Source organism: Drosophila navojoa, chromosome 4, assembly GCF_054131105.1.
Source record: "Drosophila navojoa isolate 15081-1374.11 chromosome 4, UAZ_NAV_1.0, whole genome shotgun sequence".
Classification (NCBI taxonomy): Eukaryota; Metazoa; Arthropoda; class Insecta; order Diptera; family Drosophilidae; genus Drosophila; species Drosophila navojoa.
In genome coordinates, this window is record NC_142892.1 from 18,093,168 (window position 1) to 18,115,024 (window position 21,857).

The following is a 21,857-nucleotide window of genomic DNA, read 5'->3' on the forward strand; positions in this document are numbered from 1 at the left end:
AAAAATTAATAATAATAAAAAACTGTACAGATTATAACAAAAAATGTATGGTGAAATATTATAAATTTTTTGTTATTATTCCCTGTAACATATTTGTCAAAGATTGGGATAAAATATTTGTTTAATGTGTAGTTTGCAGCTGGTCTTATATTTATTAATCATCATCTATAACAAATTTACCTAAATCTCAATGTTTTCTGATTCGGAGAGCATAAAATTTGTTGTTTTACTTTTAAATTACACAAACATGTTTAATTTTTTCTTAGAACTAGGACTACAATAATTTTGTTATATCTTTTATATATAATTTAACTAGTTCTTAAACTATATGAGAATTCTATAATAATTTATTTATTAAGTCTATCAAATAATAGCTTTAAGACATAAAATAAGTAAAAACGATGTAAATGAATCATGAATATAAGGAACATTGCGTGATATTGAAAAAATAGACAGATATGAAAATTATTATAGGATTGAGAACATTTTTATAAATAAATAATTTTTTTTTATTTATATATATATTTTTTAAAAATTTTTATATTTTTTTTATATATATATTTATATTTTTTTATATATATATTTATATTTTTTTATGTATTTACATTTATATTTATATTTATATTTATATTTATATATTTATTTATTTATTTTTATTAACTTTAATTTCACAATGAGCTAGTTTATTTATATATTATTTCAGGCACAGCTGCTTCTGTACATGGACAAGTTCTAATAGATCTTACTCCTTCCACTTTATGACTCATTTCGGCAGCTCTGGGCAAACATTGTGAGCGCAATGACAATTTAAAAGTAAAATTCATTTCCACTTACATCTTTTTCAGCGCAAACATTTCGATAAAAAACAAACATTGACTGAGCCCTGGCAATTAGTGTGACAAAAACAACAGCAGCAACAGCAGCAACAACAACAACATTGGCAAGTGACAGATGAAGCAGCAGCATAAGAACAACAATGGAAACACTTGAAAATGTTGCCACTGTCAATGCCACTCTGCCACAAGGCGACCTTTGTTTAGCATTTTTGGCGCTGCTGTGTCAAACGCAGCATGATAAGGCGCTCAAGTGTGGCTCGCCCTGATTTCAATTTGAACTTGGCATCAAATTAGCGAAGCTCTTCTCGCGTCTCGCTTTATGTCAGTGACAGCCCAGGCCAAATACTCTCAATTCAATTCAGTTCAGTTCAGGGGGGGAGAGAGTATGCAAAATCCGAGGCAAAACACTTGAGACTGCTGAAGCTGAAAACAGCAGACAGACAACAGTTGCAATTAGCAGCGTAAACAAGCATCAATTGGTTAGAGCTTGTGGAATGGATTCCCGAAAATTGAGCCGAGACGATGGCTAAGTAGGTCGGCCTTGCCATGGCAGCCCTTCTGATTTATGTGGACGTGTGGTTGGCGCTTTAAAATAAACTAATTAAGTTAATTAGCTACGATTTGGATGCGTGTTCGGTAGATGCCACGCTGCATGGACTGCTGCACCCTGCTCAGCTTAAACAACAGCCTTTGGCATTATTATGAAAATTGCAACAGCAAAATATCGAAAAAATAAAATAAAAAATTATTTGCAACAGCTACCGGTTAGTATTAACGCATTATGCAAAAGACACAAAAGAGCTCAGAGCGGGGGCAGACACAAAAGTTTGTGAATTACATAGTAAATGCAAAAGAAAATTCATTTATTTATTCCAGCAAAATAAACTAATTTTATGCATTTTATTTTTATATTTAATTTTTGTTTGTTTGTTGCCTAATTTTTAATTTATTGTTTTCTTTTATTTAATTGTTTATTTAATTTTAACTTTTATTTTCTATTTAATTTTTATTTTTTACTTAATTTTGTATATATTTGTAAAAATTTTTCGCTTCAACATTTTATTTATTTTTTCGATTTTATATTTCATTTATATATATATAAATATATATTTTTTTTTCTATTTTTGTGGATTATTTTCTTTTTTTTTTTTAAATTGTAGTTTAGTTCTATGTTGCTGTTGTTGTTGTTGTTGTTTTTTTTTTTTTTTTTTTGTATTTTATGAGTTTATTCACATTTATTTATTTATCTTATTTTACCTTTGATAGTTTAATTTTTAAATTCTTTATTTATTTCTCTTTATTAAAGTGTTATATTTATATTAATGTTAAATTTAAATGGGTTATTTTTTAATGCTTTATTATACGATAATATAAAGAAAATATTTTCTTTTCAACCGATTTAAAATTTATAAAAACTGATTTCTATACACCAAATAAATACATCATTTTAGCAATAAACTCATCAATTAGCCCTCTTAAACAAAGCGAACAAAAAATTTGTAAAAAGCCATCATCAAGCAGACGAAAAAAATAAAACCGAAACGCAACGCATTTTTAATGGATTTTTTTTCGCTCCCTCTCGATGGGTTGGGGGACTTGGGCTGTTGATGTGGAGTATTTTGTTTTTTTGAGGGGGAGAGGGCGGGTGTGGCATGGTATTGCTGGCATTATGCGGCATTATTGTTGTTTGTTTTCACAGAATGCCCTGACACCAGGCAAGCAAACAAACAAACAACAACAACAACAGCAACGACATTTCCATGTTGAGTTTGTTGTTGTTGTTGTTATTCTGTTTATATTAAAACCTGCGGTCAGGGCGTGTTGCAGTTGCAGATTTTTACACGCAGCCATTAAAAAGGCACTCGGAGGCGACTCTCGGCCAGGTGATGACGACTGAGGATTTGCTCGACGACTGCGCGTGGCTAAAGCGTGAAAAATGCAACAGACATTGCCAAAAATGCCATAAATAAGTGCAGCAACAGCAGAGGCGAACGAGAGAGAGAGAGAGAGAGAGAGAGAGAGAGAGAGAGAGAGAGAGAGAGAGAGGGGACTCTTGAGAGCTGGAGAGGGAAAAAGTGTTAATAACACTAATTTGTCTGCGGTCAAAATGGTAATTTTTGTGGATATTCAGTTGGCCCGGATTGGGCTTCAGTTTGGGGTTTTGCGTGCTGATTGCCAATGGGCGCCTTTGGGGCTCGGGTTTGGGGTTTGGTCAGTAGGTGAAAGGCAGCCAGCACACGGATAATGAGCTGTAAACGAGAGGGCATTGATTGTTGCTGAATTTACATATAATTGGGTGCAAAATGTGCTCAAAATTAGCCAACAACAGAAAAAAGAGGTGTGAAGCAGAAGCACAGCAAGAGTTTTATGCAACGGAAATTGATCTGGTCAGGCCAAGCACTTGGCATGTTTATTGTTAGCTGAGCCAAAGTGCATTCAACAGGGACAACCCCACTCCACAAGCTCACAGACATATGCCATAGACTAGCGCCAGTTAATTGCCATTGGCATAGACAGAGGCCGGCGAGTCGCGACTCGCGACGCTCATCTGGGATCAGTTGATGCGCTGCTCATATGTTAATGGCACTCCGTCCAGGCGACGGCCAGGCCATGCCCCTGCCACAGCCACTCTATCGGCGGTACTTAGTTTTCTTCCAACAATTTGTGGCTTCAACATCTTTGCCTTTGACTAATTCACGTTGAGTATTTTCCTCTTATATTTTTCTTACCCATTTCTTGTTCGTGATTTGCGGCAATTTCGGTAAAGTGTCTAGCGAGGTTCTAATGTTATGACCGGGACCAGAGATGCGGCACACCACAGAGCCTAATGCATTTCGAACTTCTCTGCTTTGTGGCGATAAGCAAGAAAATTGTTTATAATGAGGTTCTGCGGTCGACGCTCAATTCAGTTTACTTAATTGTTGCAAGCGGCCACTGGATTTACGCTGCCACGGTCAATTAGGCCGCAGTTCTCCTAGCCGTAGGTAGCCAGCCCTCCACCAGAACTTGATGATTTGGCTCGGCTAATGCTCGACTAATTGAGTAATTTCTGACTATTTGGTATCAATCATTGGGTCGGCTCAGCCCGGCTCCTTATCCCATTTCTGAGAACGAGTTGCCTGAACTTCAAGTTTCTCCCCCAGTCTTTCCCGCCAGCTGGGCATTGCGAATCTCCCAAAAGGCGCTTTATTGTTACAAATTTGCTGGCAGTTCCGCAGCATCCTTTTACAGGCTGCTATTCCTTTGGGTGACATGCTTTCACTTCTTAACCTGGTCATCAATCATTCGCCTTGACTTTCTTTGTAATCTGCTTGGTCCAGTGGGTTAGTTATCGGCAGCTAAATGTGACTATAAATCGAAAAATTATAAACGCTTAGCACTGACCGCCAGGACAGCCCGAAAGACACCCTGCAAAGGGAAGATGCGATTCTCCAGATAACGAACTTGAAATGCTCTTTAGGTTTTGGGCATTAGCCTGTGCTTAAACCGTATAGCTTAGCTAATGTGCTTCTGTTCTGTGAACTTGACCAACTTTTTAAGCCTTTAACAAATCCAATTGCTGGACTGCTGCTTACCAATTCAATTGAGTAACTCTTGGCCATTTCGATAAACAGTTGGCAAATTTATGCATTTATTTTGACATGCGGCATGATTTATTAACCGTAAGTAATTTGTAAATACATACACACATACAGACATACTGACAGTTTCAGGACGGCTGCAAAGGGGTTAGGGTATGACCAGTCGGGTTGCCAACCCCTGCTCGGCTGGTCAGCCCTTTTTTGGGGGTAGAGAGTGTTTTTTTTGTCTTCTGCTTGTTTTTTAAATATATTTGCATTGGCGCATTCGTAACCGCATCGAATTTGTTTGTAATAAAAATGTAAATGCCATCGGACGCCACTTCAAGACGAGTTTCACTCCGAACCACAAAAAACAAGCATCACAAGAGAAAGAGAAACAGAAACAAAAACGAGTTGCCAAAAGAAATGAAATACGACCGCAAACTGACACTTGAGGATGAGCTTGGACCATGGCGTAACCCTTTTCGGTTTTGGTCAGCTCAGATCAGGATAGGGTTTGCCCTGATACGCATTTGGCCAAGTGGTTTGGCAGCTTGCCTCACTCTGACCCTCGCCTTGACCAGTCGCCTTTCTCTGCGGCTAATAAATGGGTTTTATATACATCATCGGCTATTTTGATTTATGCCCAAAGTAAATACAATTTGCAACATTTTGATAAGCATTAGCTGAACTAATGCCCAACAGTTGCCAGCCAGCGTGTCATTTACCTTTGTGTGGATCATTAAAACGCTGCTGGGGAGCATTGGGGGAAACAGATAATACAAACAGAAGTTTGAGTTTGAATTGGAAAAACTGTGCAGCCCCCTGCCCAAAATCCCAATGCTTCACACATTCAATGTTCGCCCCTTTCGAGAGGCAGCAAAGCATTTGCCAAGGTGACGCCTATTCTTGTTATTTTTAGCGCCAAAAACAAAGAGTGAAATAAAAAGAAAGAAAACAGGAGTAAAATTGTTGCTGCAGGGGATATTGATTGCTTAATACTCATTCATGGAGTAAATTAAATTGAGCAGCGGATAAGAAAAGCCTTTACATTTAAATGAAATATCCCAATACATTGGAATATTTTGTTTTATTTAATATGCCACGCCTTCCATAGGCATGCATGTATGTATATTATATCATCACCATATCTATTCAATCTTGTGTTGTCAACATGAAAATATATACGAAATTGTTTGAAAACGGTATTTCCTGATTTGACACGTCTCTCGAGTGTATATTGGAAGGATATTGAGAGTTACACACGAATAGATCATACAAATTTCACATAGCACTACAAATAATAGAGTTTCTGAAATACCAGACATAATATTATATGATTTGCCACGCCTCTAATAGAAATATAGAGAAAATACAAATACTTCAACAGATTCCTGAATATATATTCAAAATTTCAAGTCTCTAATGTACGAGATGAAATGGACAGATAGATCCAGAGATACAGAGAAGACAGCAATAAACACATTCCACAAAACCCAATATGCTCATTTCACGTTATGAATGAGCATTAAATCGAGCAAAGACAAACAGTGTACAAATTTTAAAATAAATCTAGTTGCGTGTGTTGGGCTGCTGTTGCTGCTGCTGCTGCTCCCCCTCCCTTCCCTTGCCGCAGGCTCGCCCGCATTTGCTGCTGTCTTCGAATGACTTATTAGGATTTCTATCTGGGCGCTTAAAAACAATGAAATATGCTTATAATTAATTAGATTTTCATTTCATTTTTTGTTGAGGGTGTTTTCCGCTTCTTCACTTGCCTTTCTTTCTTTATGCTGATGACGCTCACACATTTACACATCATTTTCAGCCTGAGGGAGCTTAGGCGACGACGTTGACACAAGGAAATGAGGAATATTTGAAAATTTACAAGTGAAAACAAATCAAGACTAATGCCCATAAATATACATATATATATCTTTATTTATATACATATGTATATTCACGTTGCTTAAGGCACCGCAATTTAATGGTCAAACCACACCCATTTAATTACCCAAACAACACTTGAAATGCACTTAAAACAATAAATCAAATGGATCTACGGCCAGCGAGCAGAGCTAGCGAAACTATCAAAGCTACTTAATAAACAAATTTTCACATAAAATTACAATTTGGTTGAGCACACAGGAAGTGCCACAAGAAATAGTCGGAAAACAATGTGAATGAAACATAGAGAGAGAGACAGAGAGAGAGCCACAAAAAATCCACTTAATGAAATTTATGTGCAGGAGTGGCTCAGGACACACATGAACCACACAGATAAGTCGGAGGGCACATAAAAAAGATAAAGTGTCCGAGAACCCAAAACCGACTACCCCGATGTGCCCTCGAGTGTGGGCTGGGTGTTCGTAGGTGTGTGCAGGCCAGGTCAGGCGGCGGCGAGTAATAATTATATTTTTATTGGACATTTATTGCCCAAAAACGAACAACATTTTAATCACATTGTCGAGGCGTTGCAAAGTGTGGGGCTTTATGTGCCGGAACTTCCTGTTGCTGCAGGACGCGAAGTAGGAGGACGAGGCCGAGTTAGAGACATGGGAAACATCCCGGGATCGGAGGCTGACATTGAATTGCTTTTAGAAATGTGTTTATCGAACAAACAATTCCCAATAATTTGCGTTACCTACGGACCAACAAAGGAAGAAAACTGATTTGTAATTCAATACAAAAGGAATTTCGGGGCAGCCAATGAGCAAGTCACTTTCCAGCATTGAAAGATAACCAACCTCAAACAAACAAATAAATAAATAAATCGCGCTGCTAATTAAAGGCGGCAGAGCAGGCGGCGAGCGTTTGAAGCGGCCCAAAATAGGAGCAGAAGAGCTAAGAAAAATAAAAAGAGGAAGAACACTAGACAACACAGCCGAAGCACTGAGCACACTTGATAGTTGTTGGGGTCCCAGCAGCCAACCAAATTCAATTGAAAGAAAGCGAGCGACACACGCATTGACATGAGCAGCAAACAGGAAAAGGGCAGCAGCCAGTACTTAAGTGTTAAGCAGAGTGACACCGACCATGAAATACACTTCACATTTAAGTTTATTTCGAGAAATTCGAAGAGTTGTCTGTTTATTTGATGAGCGGATCTACAATATAAACAATATTTTGTTTTATGACATATGTTGTACAAAATAAAAATAAATTTAATTAATAGTAACTTATAAATAAAAAATTAAATAAATTCAATAAAACGGTCAATAACGTTCTAATTTTATTGAATTTATTTTTTATTTTATTATTATTTTTTTTTAATAAATAAAATAAAGTCTTTTATTTTATTAATATTATGGGGAAAAATAAAAATTAATATAATTAATAATAATAAAAATAAAATAAGTTCAATAAAATACGTTATTTTATTTTATATTTTTTTTTTTTATTATGATGTATATATATAAGATGTGATCAAATATATTTTCATTTCTATACTATTCCTTTTTATTTTAAGTAAATTTTATACAGAAGTATTTTTCTTGGTTTTCTTTACTCTCAAATAAATTTAAATATGCATTACTAAAATAAATACTTAAGAGCAATGATCAGTTTCAAATAGCCTAACAATCGGATATAAAATTCCCTAATAAATTGTTAGCCATAAATAGAAAATGCTTTTGTATTAAAGATATATATATATATATATATATATATTTTTTTTTTAGTATGTTCTCTGCTATTTATATATATATATATATATATATATATATATATATTTATATATTTATAAAAATAGCAGAGAACATACTAATCATGCATTCACTTGTTCTGTTATGCATTTATTTTATAGTTTCATATAGATAGATTACGAATTGTACAAATATGTTTTACGGTCAGTAACATATATATTTATCTATTTAGTTATACACATTATTTGTCTCAATTATATTTCTAGCTGCCTACTTTCCCATATCATCCAAAGCTGGATTCATTTAAAAGCCAAACTTTGATTACATTTTTAATCTAAAAGAACTTTATAACTATCATATAAAATCTCTCAAAGCAACTCATCCACATTAACCAATTAGTAACAATAACACATAGAATTAGCTAGAATTAGCCAAGCATAGCACAAAGCCGATTCGAATTGGATTAGACCCAACGGAAAATTTTAGTGTAGAATCATGTTAGCTGAGCATTGAGAATAATCGAGACCCCCTGCCGTGTTTTTATATAGAAAAAGTTTTCACTTTGATGTGTTTGCTGCTCTGCTCCGTTCGAGTGTTGTGGATACGTAAGTCGCGAGTGCTCAGCCGTTTGTCGTTTGCCGTTTGCCGTTTGTCGGGCTGCTACACACTGCGTTCCATTGCGTTTGGATTACATGTTTCAGTTACACGCCACATTGAAGGCAGCCGCTGCTGGTGGGGGACAGGGCAAGGGTTGTCGTCCTATTCCCGGGCATTGGGACTGAGATTGGGCGGCAAGTGTTAAACTGCATTCGTCTGACTTTTCGACATGTTGTTGCCGCTGTGGCTGTAGCATGAGCCGCAGACTAGAGCCACTACAAATTACATTTGGCTCTGCTGAGAAATGCCATAGAGTCAGGTGGAGCACCCTCGTCGAGCGGGGGTGGACGGTATTACCTTACGAAATATGTTAACGCTGACAATTGACAGATGCAATCGGAGCAGCTGAGCATCTCGCTCGCTGCACAGATCTCTGCTTTGTAAATTGCATTTCGTCAAAGCATTCCTGTGGCTGCTTTTGACAAAGACAAGTCCCTTGTCCTCGCCTGCTGGAGGAAAAATTGCTCACAATAAGCTTTGACAGCCGCCTGTCAATATGCAGATTGTCTCTTCTTGTCGACGCAGTTACTACAGTACGCCACGCACGATTTGCCAAAGAATCTCTCTCTCTCTCTCTCTCACTCGGTTGCTGTCTCTATCTCTGATATGACCATGTGGCAGCATCAAGTTCAAGTGTATGATTGGCTTTGTCGAATGTCTTTTATGAATTGCCCGTCTGCTCGTCCGTCTGCCTCATCGCATTGTCTCATGGCTTTTAAAGCCTTTTTTATGTACTTCAGCAGCCAACGAATTTATGAATCTGATTGCGTAACAAGCTTATAACACTTGAGATTCATGACAAACTGGACAATTTAAGCCGCGAAAAGAATGTCAATGCCACAATTGATGGCAAGCATATGCGCGATGACAGCATCTTGATTTTAAAAGCAAAACTCACTTCTGATTGCTCTTGAAAGTGAGCAATTAATTGACATAATATCAAATTATGATAGAGAATGCTTTACAGCTCGAAGAATCTCTACTCCAGTTGAACTTTGGACTATATGTAGGCATTTTCTATATATAAGCATTTTTTAGGACAATATTACTAGTGATTTTTTCATTGATTGAAGTTCAATCTTTTAATTCAAATCGAATGAAATATTCCATATAGCTCTAAATGTAATTAATATCTAACCATTGAAATACCTTGTCATACAATTATACATAAGCTCTTACCTTTCAGCTACTTTTTTAAGTCTTGGCTGCCCTAAAATATGTTTCCCATTATGAAAGTGCATCAAATTCTACAAGAGGCAGGATAGATCAACCAGATCGTGTCTCTAAAACCAAAGTTTATCAACTTCTACAAAAAGTCAAGATCAAGTCAAAACAAGACTGAATTCAAGATTTCCATGAAGAGGACTTTTTCAATCGATCAATCAATCTCTGACGTATCTAGACAAATTCTTAACTTTATCCCAAATAATTTTTACTCATAAATGAACTTTCTTTTAAAACTAAATAAATAGAACTTTACACAGTTCTCCTCAATTGCTCATTGTAATAAAATGAATAGAAACAAATCCTCTACAACCGTAGCATTGCAGTACAAACCTTTGGCCTAACCCTTTGTGTACCCTGGCTCAAGAAACAATTTTCTTTTGGTAAACTTCGACCATTTGTTAAGCTCACAAATGTTGCACAATGAGAAGCTATTATAATAAAAATCACACAAAAATTAATCACAGCAAATTGCGCAGAAAAAGCCACCGAAATGCAAGAGAGTTAGTTCCCTGACAGCCTCCGAAAAGGATTAATCATCTAATGCGTGCATGCACAGGCACAACACATAACAAAAAACAATATAGAAGAGAGAAAAAACTTGAAATTCGTCTTGGCACTTCAAAGTCCAAAAAAGAAAAAAAAAATTGTAGTTGGTCCAGCCGACACTGCAGACAAACTGTCTGGCTGGCCCCTGCTGGTCAAGGTGTTGACTGAGCACCTTCAAGGGGTTTAGCTAGGTACACGCATCACGATCACGATGACAACAAAATGGCAATTAATTGAAAGATGAATTATTAACGCCACGCTGCCGCAGCAGCCGCAGCCGCAGACGCAGCCACCCAATGGTCCATTGTTGTTTTGAAAGATGACCAGGTAAAGTTGTCGAGCATCCTCTTTGACGAACTGACTGCCTGAGTGACTGACTGACGGATGTCTTGGACTTGGCTTTTGTTGGCCATTTGTTTGATTTATAAAAGTTCATTAATCTTGCCGAATTCTACCTCTGCTTGACCCGACAGCCATGTGCTGTAGCAGCTAGAGGAACGAAAGAAGCAAAAAGCGCAGCAAATGCGTTGTAAAAATTTCAATAAAACTACAAGAAAATCAACAAAGCTGCCCAGCAAACAGCCCAACAAGTTTCTGTAGTTCGAGTCAAGTTTATTTTATGATTAATTAATAAATTATTCATTGCGCTGCAAGAGCAACGTGAGAAAGTGATTGAAAGTTAGGCATGGCTGCAGTTCAGGCTAGTTAATCGTAGATTTACGAGTATGCAGAGATTTTATATTTTTATTGTGTTTGTTTATGTAATGATTAAATTTAGGTAAAATAATAATTTAGGTAAAATAATAAAATAAATAAAAAAAAAAATAAATAAATAAATAGATAAAAAAATAAAATAAAATAAATGAGTAATGTATAAATATCATAACTTAATTTTCTAAAAAAAATAAAATAAAAATAATAATGATAAAAAACATTTAACAAAGTTCAGTAGGGAAAGAATGGTATATATAAATATTTAATATATATACTAGCTGCTGTTATGTTTATATAATTAATATTATATACATTATATGCATCTTTTCTATTAATAACCCACAGATCTACGTTAATCCGCCCACAATTTGTGGCTCGTCATCATAAATCATGCGATTGGCTGCAACACGGGTCTGACAAGAATATCCAAGTGGAATTTCGGGCAATGTCTGATTGGAATTTGTAAAGTCAAAGACCATAGCTGACACTTAATTATAGGCTGCAAGCGCTGAAGCGTGCCAGCGCACTCACTGCCCTGCCCCTCCCCCCACTTGCTAGGCCCCATAAATCTTGCAGAGAAAGAGAGGAGGGAAGAGCGAGCTCCAGTCAAGGGTTTTCCCCTCTTTGCCACTGAAAAATTGCTGGAAATGTTGACACAACTATTCAAATTAATTGATTTAATGCCACTTGCACTTGGTTATTAATGAAGTTTCGAGTGCAGCTCTAATTAGAATTAGAGCGCGCTTCTGTCTGACATTAGAAATTCAATTTTTCATGCGACCAAATTAGAATTTTGCCTGCCAGAGTCTCTCGAAAAGCTGCACGTGCTACTTCTGCCACTGCCACCGCCTCGACTGCCACTCGTATAATATATTTTAATAATCTACCCACACCCAGCGCCTCGGATAATGCACTTCCAACTATTTGGCTCGTTTTAGTGCTTTTCTTGGCGACACTTTTGGCAGCGTCTCGCATAGATGGCAACACCTGCTGCACTTTTGCTGTCACACACACACACACACACAGCCACAGCTACTTAAAGCAGTTTTATTTTCATTGCATTCTCGCACTGACAATTAAATTAAAGCGCATTAAAGCAAATTTATGACAGCTTAATTTCATATATTAAGATTTTATGACTTTGCTGCTGCTGCTGCTGCTGCTGCTCCTGCTCGCTCGTTAAACTAAAATACAGTTGGCCCACCGAGTTGGCTAAGTAGTAAATTAGATTAGCGCAGCTGGGTTATCAAGTCACTCTATATATCTTAATATATATATATATATATATATATATATATATAGAGAGAGAAAGAGAAAGAGATTTATATGTATGTGTGTGTGTTTGTATTACCACAAAAATCATTGCCACGCCCCTCGAATGCCATTCAATCAGCACACAGGTAGTCGAAAGGCCATTCGCCCAGCCACCCACTCGTTGATGAATGCCGAGGTCGCTTGGATCTTGGCCAAAAGCATTCATTGCCACTGACATTGGCTAGCATTAGTGGGGTAGTTTAAGAAGTTGCCAGGCAAAAGTAAATGAAGTAACAACTCTCGGATTGTAAGATTTAGTTAAAAGAAGAGTTGAGTATGTAAGAGAACAGATATTTCAGCAATCCTATAGAAATATGCTTCAACAGAGCTTCAAATTTCCGTCAAGAGAAATCTATTTTATCAGCTCTTCAATTAAATAAAAGCTTAAAGGAAATAAAGGCAATATTCTTCTTCTGTTTGAAAGAGCTGGAGTATACCAAAATTGATTTATTTTACAAATCCTACAAAAGAATTTAAAGATGATATTTATACCTTGTAAATTGTTAGAATCTATATATATTTTAAATTTTATACGATAAAATAGAATTTTTAAAACGACTAAATTAAAATATAAATCTCTGTTTTATTAAAAAAGTTATATATCATAAATTTTTTTATTAAACTGACTTTATAAAGATCATATATTAATATAAAATATATATATATGCAAAATATGTGTAGAATATTTTGGGAATATCTGATCTAAATATATAAAATTTTAGATATATAACTTATTTATGCCCAGATTTTAGATTATTAATTAATTAATATTCAGATTAATGTACATAGAAAATCAAAAAGAATTCATCCCAAAAACTTCTTCAATCAAAACTCATTCCGATTGATTCACCTTTCCATTAAATGCATAATTATTAACTGAAGAATGCTTTTATAAATTCAATAATTATTAAATAAATTAAATTAGAATTTAGCTTAGTAATGCTTAAAGACGTCAAAACTGCTCAAGCCAACCCTGGTCCGCTTCTGGCTTGCAGTTTCTTTTATGCGCTGCTGTTGACAGTCAAGTGAAAAATGCAACTCGCCCGCCGGCAGCCCATTGACAAGACGATGACGATGACGATGGAGATGGTAAGATGATGATGCTGCTGCTGCTGCTACTGCTGATGCTGATGATGATGATGTGAATGACGTTACGTTAAGCGAAGGCAGCGGCAGCGGCGACGTTGACGTTTGTTGGGGCCATTAGCTGGCAATTGCGCATAAAAGTCACGGAGCGCCGTCTCGAGCGCGACTGCAGCTGGGATAGTTTTTGGATGTGTTGCTTGGATTGGGTGGGCAGGAGAATATGGCCAGTCGATCGGGCAATATTAAATAATGTTGTTAAATGCGAAGCATTGAACCGCTTGGCGGAATCGCTTTGACAGCCAATGCATTGGATAAATAAATAAATAAAATGAAATGAAATGAAATTAACTTTGACTTTTCGTGTGCGGCGGGCGACATTTGTCTGTCTGTGCATTGGCATTCGATTCCATTCGATTCGATTCCAGCACAAGACGCGACCAAAGCACAAAGGTGAAATGACGCTGACGCTGACGCTGACGCTGACGATGACGAAGGCGATAGCCAATTGGCAGTGCCACTAAACCATGGCCATAAAAAATCGCAGCTCGTTTGAGCGTTTTGTGATTTGTGTCGGCTGCGCTGCGCTGCGCTGCGTTGCGGTTCAATCGCGTGTTTCTTTGCATTGTATCGAGTTAATTTATTGATGACAGACGCGCGATAAAAACCAAAAATGTGAATTGTCATTAGAGCTCATAAACGTGATTGACAGAGCGCTAAGCCAAATATACAAACAGAGGGAAATTGTCGAGGTAAAGCGATTAGCCAGGTCTATTGAACTTTCCTCAAAACGGAAACAGCTAAAAAGAACTCGGAGTTAGGAATGTTCAACTAGAGCTTTAAGTTGTTCAAGGTTTATTTGAATGGAGCCTGATTGTGCTCTCTATTAAGTTCTTATTTGAATATGCTTGGCAGGTAAAGCTTGTGTCTGATATATGGCTCTCAAGTGCTCTACTTTTAAACTACGCCTCCGATTTGTAACACTCCAAGAGGTATATATTATATATTATTTAGAGGTATATGTAATATTCATTTTTGTTCTTTTTGCTATAAATCGATAGAGTAGCTCAATAAATTTATCTATTATTAAATAAATATGAATAAAATATTAAATATATTATAAATTTTAAACTAAACTCTCTATTAAATTTCTATAAATATTGGAATTATTATCCTTCATTCTATTAAATCTTCATTTTAATATCATAAAAAGATTTTTACATTTTCTAACAGCAATAAAAAACGAAACTGTCCTCATATTCCCCCCCTCTAATATCCATTGTCCAATAATTGCAGCCTTTCCCAGGCATATTTGCATAAGTGCTCAATTTAAAGGAAATGTCTCTTTGAAATTCACATAATTCAGCACATTTTCCGCCTTAAGAAACAAGTTTAACGCCAGCTGAGAAAAGCGCATAGAGAAATTCCATAAAAAAAAATATATATATATGGATAATTTTATGCAACGGGATCATAAACATTTCCGCACCATATATGACCGTTGGTCATAAATATTCAAATTTCACACTCTCACAGCTCAGCAGTTCAGCAGCATCCCCAGGCATCAATCATCGCAGAAAAAAGAAACAGAAACCTCGAACAAGCTCATTAAAAATCATAAATAGGAATTTGGTTACTTCTACTACAGCTTTCAGCTTTCAGCTTCCAGCATCGGCTGGCACATCCTGGCCGCGGCTGACCACGATTTGCATATAAAAAGCATTTAAACGCAACAAATTGCATGTAAATTGTTTCTCTCTCTCTCTCTTTCTATTTTTGCCCGGTCGGAAAAACTCGCCACTAATTATGCTCATTCAGAAGTGTTGACATAAATCTCCAAAAATTCATAGAGCCATGGCTGGGCTGGGGGTTGGCCCATTTAGTTCCGATGCTGCTGGACCACTCTGTGTCCTGTCTATAAATTTCACAAATTATTTTCAGCCAGTTCCCAGTGCCCAGCGCCGTAGCCTTGCCATTGTCAGCGGCCTGTCCCAACAACGTGTTAATGTCCCAGTCTAACCCTTTCGGATCGTCCTTTCGGCTTGTTCTCGTCCTCGTCCTCGTCCTCGTCCTCGTTCTCGTCAGCGCTTGACACTAATGTGCCGCATTACAAACTGTTGAGCAATTTAATTTAATGTACCCAAGTTCCTCGACTTCTTTTTTTCCAGCATGTCTTTGCAGTTGTTGCCTTAAGATTTATTTGTTAGGGTGAAAGAGAATTTCGCGCTTAGTTCCAAAAATTTATTACCTTCGTACAGTTTTTGTGGTTTTTCTGGTATTATTTTTGGTTCATTAAATACAATTTTGTGCTCTAGAGTTTTGACTTAATTAAGTTAAAAAAAATACAAGCTTAAAGGACTCTCAAGTGTATTTTCAAGTTGAACTTAATGAGTTGGAAAAATGTCGCGCATTTCCAAACTAATTTATGCAATTGAAATTCAGAAAAGGGATGTATTTTAATAAAATATATTGTGGCTTTCCGAGTCATATCAAACGACATCTGTTGACTTTGAGTGTGTGGCTCAATTTTAGAAATCAAATTTTGTTTGTATAAAAAAAACTGGGGAATGATATAAGTAAATATAAAGGGAAAAATGTTAGGAAATTAAGAAAATAAATATATTGAGATTAACATTAATTTGATTCACAAATACATTTAATTCTCAGACAAAATAATACTTAGAAAGCTGCAGAAATTGATTTAATATGATCTAGAAATTTAAAGATCTAAATAATATATTTTAGTGATGAGTGCCATGGAAGAGTTTCCCAGTCTTTATTGAAACTCATTCTTAAGCCACATCAAAATTAGCTAAACTTCAATTATATTTTCCTTTAATATGACAATTTTTTTTTAAGCAAATGATATCTCATTTGTGGCAGCTCTTTAATTAATAAAAATTTGTCACACTTCCCTAAGACACAGAACCATCAGCAAAGTCAGTCAGGCATGAGACAGACCTGCCTGGTTTGAAGACCAGCTAAGTAGATTAGAAAAAAGAGAAAACTAATTAGAAGAATTTTCAAGAACCCACACAAAGAGTCAGTCTTGGGCAATCCTTTCCATTCTCTCTGTCTCCGTGCTAATCACAAAAACGTGACGTCATTCACCACGCCTTTATTATGATTTTTATTAATGATGCCGCATTGCTATTACATATGCATAAAGCGTGAATGACCCAAAAAAATAAACGAATTTGTCTGCGAGACAAAGTGCGAAACTCGGCTCGAGTTTAGCCCATGTTTTAATCCGCGCGTTTAATTGAAATTGGCTTTGAGGCCTGCTAGGGGTATTATGCGGGTCCTGCCACAGCATTGGGGTAAAAATTCTCTCTCGCCTTTGCACATTGTCAAATCTTATAGATATTAATGATGTTTGGACACACAACCGCATTACGGAACAACAATTAATTATGCTTTTCTTATTGGCTTTGACTTTTGCGTGACTCCTGCTCAGCGGATGGGGTTGAGCTCTGATGGGGTTAAGCTTAACCCCAATAAATAGGTATTGTTGTGCCCGCATAAGACAACCGAGTTGTATTTCTTTTTTAAGTGTAACAATTTCATTATAATTGGGAATGATTATTAAATGCAGAAAAAAAGGTGAGTCATCTCTTATTGAAATTGGAATATAAATTTGTTTTAAAGTGAAGACAATTTGGATTATTTTCCTGTATTTAATTAAGACCATAATAGAGATAATATATGTATATGTTTATTAATAAATTAAATTATTATTAATTGATTAAATAAATATACTGCACTATAATACAGATAGTTTATGTTTAATATTAATTTGTTTTCTTATTTATTTTTTAACTATTCTAGTTTTGTATTATATATTTAAATATTTAAGCCCAAATTCAGAGAAAAATTTAAAATATATATATTTTAGACAAATAATAAAGGAATATTTTAGGAAATTTGTGCGTGTTTGTTGATAAATATTGCTGCATAAATATATATTTAATGTATTTAAAAATCTACTTACTTTTTAATAATTTCTCTTACTTTTCCACTTCAATTATCAATCGATTTTTAATAATTTAAAATCTTTAAATTCTGTAAAAATAAAAAATTGAATAAATAAATGTTTAACAATTTTCAATCACTAAATTCTCAGTAATAAAAAATTTAATAAGTATATAAATAATGTATATATTTTCATTCAATAAATTCTGTAAGAATAACTAATTGAATGAAAGAATACAAATTTTAATAAAAACAAATTTTTTATGCAGAATCATTTTAGAGAACAAAGCATAAATGAAACGATTTATTAAATAGGTGTCCTAATTTAATTTGACAAACTTATGTATGATCATAATTGGGGTAATTTCTAGTCTAGCTTAGTCATACTTCTTAAAAAAACACATGAAATTGTCTAATAATTTTGAGGCTTATCTAAATATACTTGATATTTCTTTTTCGCTTCAATATTTGATATATCACTTTCATATCGACGCCACTATTGCATGAAAGGAAAATGCTTTCCTTGACTTTTCTATTTGTTTCAGCCCTCTGCTTTGCGTAGTTTTTCCTCTTCTGTTGTTTGCAGCCCGCTGACTTTGCCCCCATAATTTAGAGCTTATCGCAGCCAATCAGCCATAATTCTTCTGCCTGACATAATGTACCTCACAATGTTGTTTATCGTTGCCAATTTTTTGTGCAACTTTTTAGCAATTTACAAAATATGGCATAATTCTGCCGCGACGGGGCAAGGGCATGGGCATGGGCTAGGCTTTTTTTTTTTTACTACTTCAACGTGTTGGCTTGTATTATTGCCCACTTATTGACTTAATGTGCATCTAGATAGCAAATGTTGGCAATAAGAACTTATATACATGTAAGCTGAGATGCTTGCTCAAGATTTCAGCGAAAGTGCACAGCGGGTCGGCTGGGTAAATCGGGGTTAGGCAGCTGCGCCACACAAGTCAAATGCCAGCTAATTAAAAGTCTCTCTCTCTCTCTCTCTCTCGCTCGGTCTCAGATCAGAATCATTAATAAGGATTTCGCGACGTGCCTTTTGCGTCGTAGAACAAAGTTCTCACGTGTTCTCAAAGAGTCTCAATGTGTGTGTGTGCAATGAGACAAAAGTCAAAATCGGTAGCAATGCAAATATTTATATAAGTTACTTTTTGTTGCGACTTTTTTCTCTTTCCGAATGTCAAATGCGAACAAAAGGGTTAATGAGTTCAGCAAGGAAGCGCTACTTAAAGTCCTGATTAATGATCTAAGCTAAAAACTCGCGCTGTCTTCACACATACGCAAAATAAAAGAGCAACAGCAAATCATTAATTAAAAGCAGAAAGAAAAAAATTCCGTATGCAAATTTCAATTTTCTAAGGCAAAGCTAGAAAAATAACGAAATTTCCAATTATAAATTCATTGAAATGACATTTAGGCGAAAGTTCATCAGTCACTGCTTAGGGTAGCTACGCTCTGTCCCTCCCGTCTCCCTCTCCCTCTCCCTCTGAAGATCCCTATCATAGTTAAATATAATAAATGTTTATTTCAGTTTCTTTTATTTCTATTTATTTTGATTTTTTTGGCTAATATGCAAATTGTAAATTTCTCTCCCAGCTCCACACTCAATTAACTTTGTTGTCAATCAAATGCAAATATTGTGGTTCTGTGGCAGTTCACAATTTGTTGCTCCGGCTATTGCGGCTCATTAGAATTGCTCAATTATTCCATCAATATGCATTGTCGTTAATCGAATTTGTGTGCGCCGCGCGGCGCGTCCAAAATTCATGAATATTTAAATATGCCACAGGGTTATCTGTTTATCTATTTTTTTTTTTTTTTTTTCAGTTGAAAAGGTATTTTGGCATATTGGTTTTTTGTAAATGTGCCTGGGAAAGTCTAGCTAGCGTGACGCCGACATTAGCATAAACTGAACTTGAAGAAACTGTTGGACCTTCGAGCACTCCTTATATATATTCTAATCCGATCCATCAGACGCTGTTTGCAAATTGTTCAACACTGTTGTAAAACAACGCATTAAAGACAGCCAGCCAGTCTCCATCCCAGCTCAGCACGCCACACACACACACACACTGGATGATCAATCAAAATCTGAATTTTAATGTTATGCGGTGCATGAAACCAAACAGGAATACAACAAAAATAAACCATATCCTGTCTGCCAACAAAAAAGAAGAGAGTGCACAAGAATTCACAATGCGACAGCCAGCAAAAGGGTGCGCTGGTATTTTTCTAACCCTTGTAAAAGCCAGCAAAAAATTATTTGAAAAATTCACAAAAAAAAAAAAAAAATAGAAAGAGGAGCGAAAAGAGTTTGACGGGTAACCAGTAGCTGCCACAGCAAAATAGTAAAAATTGTTGAAAATCCTATTAAGCGATTCCCGGGCGCGTTGCACGTCTGTTGCTGAAGGTATCGACAGTTTCGCTTCTCCCCCCTCTGTTTTCTCCGCTTTTCACACCATAGCGCGCACAGTGGGAGCTGGGAGAGAGCTTTCGCCTCTGGTTTGGCTGCCTGAATTCGCCCTCAGTGGCAGTAGCTTAAATGTCTAATTTAAATGCATGCGCTTTTAACAGTTGCAGACAGAGATTGATGATTGTTTTTAAATTGGCCAAGTTTGCGTAAAACATCTCCCATATAAGTGCTTACAAATAGAGTCATGCACATGGGGCTGGGGCAATCAAAAGGCTTTTGCTCATTAGTTCAACTGATATACGTAAAAGGAAAACCCCTTACCCGATGCCTGCAGGTGCAGATTTTCCCTTGGCGCAACCCCCGCACACACACACACACACACACACTCACGCACTCACATATGAGATGTCATCTATTTTATTTTGAAGTTGTTAATTTATGATCTCTAACAAATCAAGTTGGCTATGCTCACTTAACAAAACAATGCCTCAACTTTTTGTGCTTAGGTGTATAAAATTTAAAGCATTTATCGTAAATTCTGATCGCTGCTGCCATAAAAACTGATAGCGTGGACACATCAAACAAATAGCATGTGTATGCGTGTGTGTGTGTGCGTGGGGCAGCCCCTCGGTCAGTGCTCAATATCGGACAACCCTTAACCACACACATACGCACACATCCTGTTTGCTACGCAGACAATGAACTATCTCTGATTAGGATGTGGAAAACAATAAAAGGCTACCCACATTTGAGACACTCTCTCTTTCTCTATCTCTCTTCCTTTTCTCCCTCTGGCTACTGCGCCAACTAGAACGGATGTCATTAGGCCTATTTAAAGTAGTTTTGGCCGCAGGCAAATTATACAAAGTATATACGGCAGCGGAAATCGTAAACACAATCCCTGCCACTGCTACCCCCACCCCTCGCTCGATGCTGGAGCCAATTTATCAGCCAGACTGACAATCCAATTGCAATTCGTTGCGCCTCTGCCTCGGCGGGGTCAGAGATTTTGTCACAATGCGCGGCTAGCGCCTAAATAAATGTCAAAATCAATTTTTGGGCCGCCGACGCAGCCGATAAAACTCGATCCCGACTCGCTTTCAATTAGTGCCGCTCAATTGATTCTTTAAAATGCCATTTTCGGACCTCACTGTGTCACTGTGTCGTAGTTGTAGTAGCTGCTGCCGCCGTTGGTTACGCTCCGCTTCGGTGTTGCACCTTTAAACTGGGTGAATGAAGTTGCAAAGGGGTTAGCAAATGCTAAATCGTCACAGCTACAGAAAGTATGGCACATTTACAGTTTAAAGAGGTGCAGGGGAATATATAGCTGAAGGTTCGCTGTGATCTCAATTGTGATTCACATACAATACGTTTGTAGGACATATGGCATACATAACTTTATACTCCTCAATTCATGCTTGCATTTGTCTTGTTACAACTCTCTATAGAGATTTAGCTGTTTGGTGCAATTTGGTCTTAAAGGTCTTAAAAGACCAGACTGACAAACCGAAAGCTAATGTAGAGAGTTGAGCACTTTGACTTGAGAATTTAAATTTATATATTTATGGCGCGTTTTTTGCTTTTTGGTTTTTATTTTATATTTTTTAAGGTATTTATTTATTTAAATTTTTAATTTATTTTATTTTATAATTATTTTTATTTAATTTATCAATTTTTTTATTTTATAATTATTTTTATTTAATTTATCTATTATTTTAATTGTAAATTTATATTTACTTCATTGTTTAACAATTTTAAGTTTTACTAATTTATTTGCATTTATTTTATTTTTTTTTATATATTTTTATTTCTGTTTATATTTTTATTTTAATGCTATTAATTTATTATGCATCGAGAAACTCACTTCAAAATGGACTTG

The 21,857-nt window shown here is 36.1% G+C and overlaps 1 long non-coding RNA gene across 1 annotated transcript in view; it reads right to left on the reverse strand.

Annotated features, from left to right (window-relative positions):
• LOC149091463 (uncharacterized) overlaps positions 1–17,640 on the reverse strand; it is a 71,946-nt gene extending 54,306 nt beyond the window's left edge. The window contains exon 1 of the long non-coding RNA XR_016196642.1: positions 17,570–17,640. This is a non-coding gene — a long non-coding RNA (uncharacterized LOC149091463). The remainder of the gene's footprint in view (positions 1–17,569) is intronic.
• Positions 17,641–21,857: the final 4,217 nt, after the last annotated feature.